This window comes from Cebus imitator, unplaced genomic scaffold, assembly GCF_001604975.1.
Source record: "Cebus imitator isolate Cc_AM_T3 unplaced genomic scaffold, Cebus_imitator-1.0 Scaffold279, whole genome shotgun sequence".
NCBI lineage: Eukaryota > Metazoa > Chordata > Mammalia > Primates > Cebidae > Cebus > Cebus imitator.
In genome coordinates, this window is record NW_016107594.1 from 3388635 (window position 1) to 3396736 (window position 8102).

The 8102-nt window shown below is 44.5% G+C and overlaps 1 non-coding gene across 1 annotated transcript; it reads right to left on the bottom strand.

The window, feature by feature from the left end:
- Positions 1-443: 443 nt before the first annotated feature.
- On the bottom strand, positions 444-550 carry LOC119467315. The gene has a single exon (XR_005195854.1). It is a non-coding gene; the product is annotated as a U6 spliceosomal RNA (small nuclear RNA).
- Between the last annotated feature and the right edge of the window lie 7552 nt (positions 551-8102).

Here is an 8102-nt window from a genome sequence, read left to right on the forward strand (position 1 = left end):
GAACAGGCTGGGCAACATGGTGAAACCCCATATATACAAAAAATTATCCACACATGGTGGCTTGTGCTTGTGGCCCCAATACTCGGGAGGCTGAGGTGAGAGGATTGCCTGAGTTCAGGAGGATAAGGTGCAGTGACCTGTAATCGTACTCCAGCCTGGGTGACAGAGCAAGACCCTGTCTCAAAAAAAAAAAGTATAAAATTTTTATTAGTATAAAGTTAGGTATGAGTTTTATTTGCAAAGATTACCATTTGGGAGTAATCTCTAGACATTTTTGACTTCCTAGCCTATTTTGTAAGACCCCCAAAGGTGGAGAACTGGTTCAGGAAAATAAGCGGAGCTTGAATACACGCTGCCATTTTTGAGAGGTACATGAATTCAGAACCCTAAAGAATTGGAGGGTTATATATATATTTATATATATATATATATTTATATATATATAAAATACGGAACGCTTCACGAATTTGCGTGTCATCCTTGCGCAGGGGCCATGCTAATCTTCTGTGTATCATTCCAATTTTAGTAGATGGGCTGCCAAAGCGAGCACAGAATTGGAGTTATTTCTTTCCTTGATTACACTTTGGAGTTTGGCCCTTGGGACAAAGAAATGAATGTGAGTTCTTCTCTAGGAGTCCAGTCTAATGCTAGACATACATGATAACAAGCACAGTCAGTGTGACAGAAATCAGTGGTGTGAAAGTAAAGGAGAAGAGATGCATAATTCATGGTTGATGTTTTCCACTGAGGGGCCAGCATGGGTTTTATGCAGAATGGAGGACATTTGAGATTTCATTTTGTGATCGTAGGAGACTGTAACCTGGGATGGGTAAAAAAAATTACAAAGCAATGCTTATGCTCAGGTTGGAAACCTTAAATTTGTATGGGTGCTAATTATGGGTTTTTTCCTAGTAGGATTTACCACCCATATACAGGGTGGAAAAATGAAACTACTGTATGTACTCAAAATAGGTGATTTGAAGGAAAATGGGACTGAGCAAAGTAGTGCTTTATAATTAGCCCCAGTTTTCGGTATAAGACTGCTAGAGACTCATTACTTTTCACATTATAATGTGAAATTAATCATTAAAACCTTAAGTAAAAATAGAGGTTTTTGGCCAGGTGCGGTGGCTCATTTCTGTAATCCCAGCACTTTGGGAGGCTGAGGCAGGTGGATCACTTGAGATCAGAAGTTCAAGACTAGCCTGCTTACCAACAGTGTGAAACCCTGTCTCTACTAAAAATACAAAAATTAGCCCAGTGTCTTGGCTGATGCTTGTAATCCCAGCTACTTGGGAGGCCAAGACAGGAGGATCACTTGAACCCAGGAGACGGAGGTTGCATTGAGCCAAGATCACACCACCGCACTGTAGCCTGGGAGACAGAGCAAGACTCAGTCCCCCCAAAAAACAAAAGAATACGTGGTGTGTTTCAGCCTGGTGCACTTACTCTCTTTGAGCTCAAATTGTCTCCTTTTTAGCCTGCAGTGCCACTTCTGCTTGGCTCTTGGGCCTTCTAACAATCCTGTTTATACTTAGTTTCTTTGTTGTCCAGTGTGACACAATGTTCTTGGCTTATCTTGCATATTTGCTGCCCAGCCACTTTTCCAAGAAGAATGTGAATGTTTAAAAAGAAAACAAGGTTTCAGTGCCCCAGTCACACCCCAAACCAGCTTAATCAGAATCCTTGGTGAGGATAGGGCCCAGATACAGACAGGGTCCTCAGAGTGGAGTGCAGTGGTAGGCTCTCAGCTCACTGCAACCTCTGCCTCCTGGGTTCAAGTGATTCTCCTGCCTAAGCCTCCTGAGTAGCTGGGACTACAGTTGTGAGCCACCACTCTAATTTTTCCATTTTTAGTAGAAACAGGATTTTGCCATGTTGGCCAGGCTGGTCTCCAACTCCTGACTTCAAGTGATCCACCTGCCGTGGCCTCCCAAAGTGCGGGGATTACAGGCATGAACCACGACACCCCGCCAGGATACAGTATTTTTTGAAAAGCATGCCCAGCCTTGGATGGAAAACCACTTGAGGAGAGTATGCTGCCTTATCAGGCTCTGTAAACACCTTATTTGTGCACAAGGCTGGGACTTTCAGTGGAGTCTTTGGCTAAAGCTCTCATTGCTACATGATGACCTTGCTTCCTCTCCTGCTTAAAGCTTGTGTTTCAGAATTTTGACCTGAATCCATCCGTGTTGAAAGCCAGGCTTGGTCTGTCATCCCAGGATTCTGTGTCGGTCCATTTCCTTGCCTGTATGTTGCGTTAGGGTCCATCTTCGTGCCTTTGGGAAATACGTTATTTGATAGCTTGCTTAGAGTCTCTCATTGCTTTGCCTTACCCTCAGAAGGAATACCAAAATATGTGACCTGCAGTGTAGACTGTGCACAGCCTTCAGTGTAGACTGGTCAGGCCCCCTCTTGGTTCCTGGAGTCTGCGTTGCTTCCTTCTACCACCGGGCCTTTGCACACACTGCTGTCTGCTGGGAATACCTTGCCTTTCCTCGTTACTTAGTTCTCCTCTACTCATCTTTCAGGTGCTAGCTTGACAGTCTTCCTCAGGGTAGCCTTCTCTGACCTTCGTGCACTGGATCAGCCCCCATGTGCTAATTTGGTCACATTGGTAATATTTCTCTACCTTCAGGACACATATCAAGGCCCAGAAGTCACAGTTTTCTATTTGTTCATGTGATCATTTGATGCATGTCTCTCTGGAGCCTGACTCTTCGGGGCTCACGTCCTTTCTCCAAAACTTCTAGCTGTGGGACCTTGAACAAATTATTTCTTCTCTGGTCCCCAGTTTCTTTTATCTGCAAAACAGAGATAATACTTTGACCTACCTTGTGAGGTGGGGATGAAGATTAAATAGGGTAATTTTTGTAAAGCACTTAGAGCTAGCTATTAATAGTAGAGCATGTTGGCAGGTATTACTGATGATTACTGCAGTGGACCACAAGCTCCATACAGGCAGGGGTCATTTCGGTTTGTTTAGATTTGTATGCAGGGTGCTTAGCACATGGACGGTGCTCAGGAAATATTTGTTGGATGAATGAATGAAGTGGAGATAGTAGTAATACCATGTTTATAGAATTCGATGAGGATATAAAATAATGCAAGTGTATAACTTCTTGGTAGCATGTCTAGCTCATAGCAGGTGGTCAATAAATATTCAATGACTCAATGAGGAAAATGGGGACAGTAGTAATACCAGCTTATGAGGCTGTTGTGGGGATCTAAGGTATCCCTGTAGTAACTTGTAGAGTGCCTAGCACATAGTAGGTGCTGAGAAGATCCTTGAGTGAATGAGTGAAGTTTTGGATGATGGTAACACCAGGTCCTAGGATTGCCGTGGGAATAGAAAATAAGGCAGGTCGATAGTTTGTTGTATTGTGGTTGTGCCTGGTAGACACTCTGTTGAGTGAAACAGGAGAAGCTGCTATGAGTTTCTTTCTCCTGGCGCTTAAGAGAGAATCCTTTTGGGGTGCAGAATGGTATGGAGCAGACGCTGGTCCTCTTGAAGGAAGAATGGGCAGCTGACTACTGAGTAGTAGTCAGGTATTACTGAAGTATTGCCAAGCTCTGGCCTAGATGAAAAGCTGAATCGTTCCTTTCCCTCTTCCTCCCTAACCTGTTCTTTCTTTTCACTAGAATCCTTGCCCAGAGTCCAGCACCTCCTTCCTGTCCAGGATCACCTTCTGTTGGATCACAGGATCTTGGTGGGCCCCCAAGACCTCAGGGAGGTGGTGGGGAATGAATGAATGAATCAATGAACATGCTGAGCTCCCCCCTTCGACTTCTGTCTCCTTTGCTCTTCTGCAGAGTTGTCTTGACTCTGCCTGTGCTGGCCATGTGTTCTCAGAGACACCAACTCTGTCCTGCAAGTTTATCACCTTGAATGTGATAAACACATGAGCCAGGAGCAGCTTAAATCTCTGCAGAAGGCTTGGCCTGGGAAAGCCATACACTGGACTGCTCTTGCTTTAGCTTCTGATTTGGGTATTTTTATTTATTTCTTACCTAGACATCATGTTCAATATGACAGATTTGGGTTTTTTAAATATTAGGTACAGTTATTACTGACACTGTTCCCCTTCCACTCTCTGCTCCTTAGAAAAATAACGCTGTCTCACCATAGGAAACGTGGGTTAAAAAAACACATGTGCAGATCTGTAGTAAGGAAACACCCAGAGGCAACCACTGTCATCATTACAGTATGCCTCCTTCTGGTCTTCTTTCTTTTCTTTTTGAGACGGAGTCTCGCTCTGTCTGGCAGGCTAGAGTGCAGTAGCACAATCTCAGGTCACTACAACCACTGCCTCCTCAGTTTAAGCGCTTATCCTGCCTCAGTCTCCCAAGTAGCTGGGATTACAAGCGTGCACCACCATGCCTGGCTAATTTTTGTATTTTTAGTAGAGACAGGGTTTTGCCATGTTGGCCAGGCTTGTCTGGAACTCCTGACCTCAGCTGATCCATCTGCATCAGCCTCCCAAAGTGCTGGGATTACAGGTGTGAATCACCATGCCCAGCCACCTTGTGGTTTTCTTTTTGTACATCTTTTTCTGCCCATTGTCAACATCTAATTGGGGATTCTTTGAGGAATCTTTTTCACCCTAATATGCATCATCTTTTTGGTTTTTTTGGAGACAGGCTTTTTCTCTGTTGCTGAGGCTGGAGTGCAGTGGCACAATTGTAGCTCACTGTAGTCTCGATCTACTGGGCTCAGGTGATGCTCCTGCCTCAGCCTCCTTAGTAGCTGGGACTATAGGCACGCTCCACCATGCCCAAACGATTTTTTTTTTTTTTTGCATTGACAGGGTTTCACCATGTTGCCCAGGCTGGTCTCCAACTCCTCAGCTCAAGTGATTCTTCTGCCTCAGCCTCCCAGAGTGCTGGGATTATAGGAATGAGCCACCATGCCCAGTCTCATTCTTGTCTTCATGAACTTTTTGTAAACATCTTTTTAAGAGATTCGATGTTTTAAATAATTTTTTCAAATTACTATTAAAGAGCATCACTGGGACAGTTGATGTAATTTGTATATGACTGGAGAATACCAGATGCACGCTAATAACATTCATTCTTGTTTCGGAAAATTGTCCTCTAGTTACATAAGAGCATGTCCTGGATTGTAAGTGGATACACTCCCAGTTTTTTGGGGGTAAAGATATGTAGAGCCTACATCTTAACTTTTTTCTTTTTTTTGTTTTGAGGCAGAGTCTTGCTCTGTTGACCAGGCTGGAGTGCAGTGGCATGATCTGCAGCCTCTGCCTCCTGGGGTTTAAGCGATTCTCTTGTCTCAGCCTCCTGAGTAGCTGGGATTACAAGCATGCACCACCACGCCTGGCTAACTTTTGTACTTTCAGTAGACATGGGGTTTCACCATGTTAGCCAAGCTAGTCTCAAACTCCTGGACCTCAGGTGATCCATCCACTTCAGCCTCCCAAGGTGCTGGGATTACAGGTGTGAGCCACTGTGCTAGGCCTTTAACTGTTTGAATGGTTTAGGAAAAGATGATGTGTTTGCATGTGTATGTGAATGGATAGAGACAGAATGATACTGTAAACTTGGCAACATGTTAATAGTGGTGAATTGAGTGAATTCTTAGTATGATTTGAGTAATTTTTCTGAGTTTGAAATTATTTTAAAACAAAAAAATGGAAGTGTTTAACTTTTTATTATAAAAGTGTTCTATTGAAGTCCCAGTAACTCGGGAGGCCAAGGTGGGTGGATTACCTGAGGTCAGGACTTTGAGACCAGCCTGGCCCATGTGGTAAAAAAATACACTTTCTCCACTAAAAATACAAAAGTTAGCCAGGCATGGTGGTAGGTGCCTATAATCCCAGCTACTTGGGAGGTTGAGGCCGGAGAATCACTTTAACTAGGAGGCAGAGATTACAGTGAGCCAAGATCATACCACTGTACTCCAGCCTGGGTAGAGTCACATAGAAAGACTAATATAATAAAACACAGTAAGCTTATCACCCAGATTTCACAATTGCTAATGCTTTGTCATGTCAGCCTTTCCCCCCCAACCTGTTTTTTTTGTTGTTTTGTTTTATTATTCTTTTTATAGGGTCTGGCTCTGTGGACCAGGCTGGATTGCACTGACACAATCACGGCTCCCTGCAGTCTCCACCTCCTGGCCACAAGCAATCCTTTCAAGTCGCTGGGACTACAAGTGTGAGCCATCATGACTGGGCAACTTTTTTTATTTTTACTTTTTATAGAGATAGTCAACCTATGTTGCTCAGGCTGGTCTTGAACTCATGGGCTCACGAAGTCCTCCCACCTTAGCCTCCCAAAGTGCTAGGATTATATAGGCATCAGCTACTGGGCCTGGCCCATATTAATGTTTTTAAATGTAAAATTTTAAAAAGTTGGCAGGGCATGGCAGGGCATGGTGGCTCATGGCTATAATCCCAACACTTTGTGAGGTCAAGGTGGAAGGATTGCTTGAGCCCAGGAGCTCAAGAACAGCTTGGGAAACAGAGACTCTGTCTCTACAAAAAAAAAAAAAAATTACCCAGTCATAATAGGTCACACCTGAAGTCCCAGCTACTTGGGAGGCTGAGGTGGGGGGAGAGCTCTAGGCCAGGAACTGGAGGCTGTGGGGAGCCTTGATCGTGCCACTGTACTTCATCCTGAGTGACACAAGGAGACTCACCAAATAAAGGACTGAGGCTGAGCATGGTGGCTCATGCCTGTAAATCCCAGCATTTTAGGAGGCCAAGGCAGGTGGATTGCCTGAGCTCAGGAGTTTGAGACCAGCCTGGGCAACACGGTGAAACCCCGACTCTACTAAAATACAAAAAATTAGCCAGGCGTGGTTGCACACACCTGTAGTCCCAGATTTGAGAAGCTGAGGCAGGAGAATTGCTTGAACCTGGGAGGCAGAGGTTATAGTGAGCTGAGAACATGCTACTGCATTCCAACCTGGGAGACATAGCAAGACTCCAAAACAACAAAACGTAAATGAATGAACGATAAAAAAGAGTGAATTACTGCCATCTTGATATTTCCCTCCTAATCATTTTTACCTAAATCTTTTGTATGCACCCCCCAAAAGAAAGCCCTTTTTTCCTACATGACCCAACAGAATGAGCTGTAATAACCTTGTAATATGTGCAGATGTCTGTCCACATTCAGACATCCCCAGCTGTGTGGCTGCCTTCGTTCACAGCGGGCAGTTGTGCTGGAGAGGGGCGCAGCTTTGGCATTCGTGTGGAGTGAGCCCCGTCCTCCTCCTGTCATTGAGTCTCATTGCCTAACCCCCTTGTGTCTTGGACTCAGGTTGATGGTCCAGTGCTATCACCAGCCCCTGGAGAGCAATGGCCTCTGGTCCTTAAACGAGGAGGACACGTCAGAACAAGTCGTGCCTGTTTTGGTAAAGAACTGAAAGAAGGAATGCGTTACGTCTAGAAAGTAAGTGTGAGTTTCCTTTTCCTCCAGGATGCCCCAGTTCTCTACTTCCCACCCGTGGGCTGAATCCAGGCTGTGGCCCTGGCAATGTTACAAGTTTTGGGGTTCTTGCTTCTCCTCCAGGCTTCAGTTTGCTTTTCTGCCAGATGGGGTAAAATCTCACAAGTCATTAAGGCAGCTGGGTAGAAAAGAATAGAGAAGCTGAGCAAAAGCTTTCTTAAAAAAAAAAAAAATCAATACAAGAAGTTTATGGGTGAGAAAGTTGATTCCTGTTCACCCCGTTCCTCTTCCCACAGAGAGGCCCCATTAGCATTCAGGTGTATTTCCTCCTCCAGCACTTTGCTGTGTGGATTCCCATATAACCCCATACCTTTGTTTCCTTGTTTCTTTTTCTTTTAACATAAGTGGGGTCAACGTGTTATTCTGTGAGGCCTCACTTTTTCTTTAACCCTGAGGCATCTTCGCATCCATGTATAATGACAAGAATAAAAGTGAGTTACCCTGGCTGCCTATATGGTCACTGCCTGTAAGCGCTGCTCTAAGACTCAGATGAGATCATAGGTCTCAAGTGCTGAGCAGAGCAACGTGCATGAGTTGCATTGTAAGCACTCAATAATAATACTTATTTTTTGGATGGGTGCTGTGACACATCTATAATCCCAGCACTTTTTGGAGACCAGTGTAGGTGG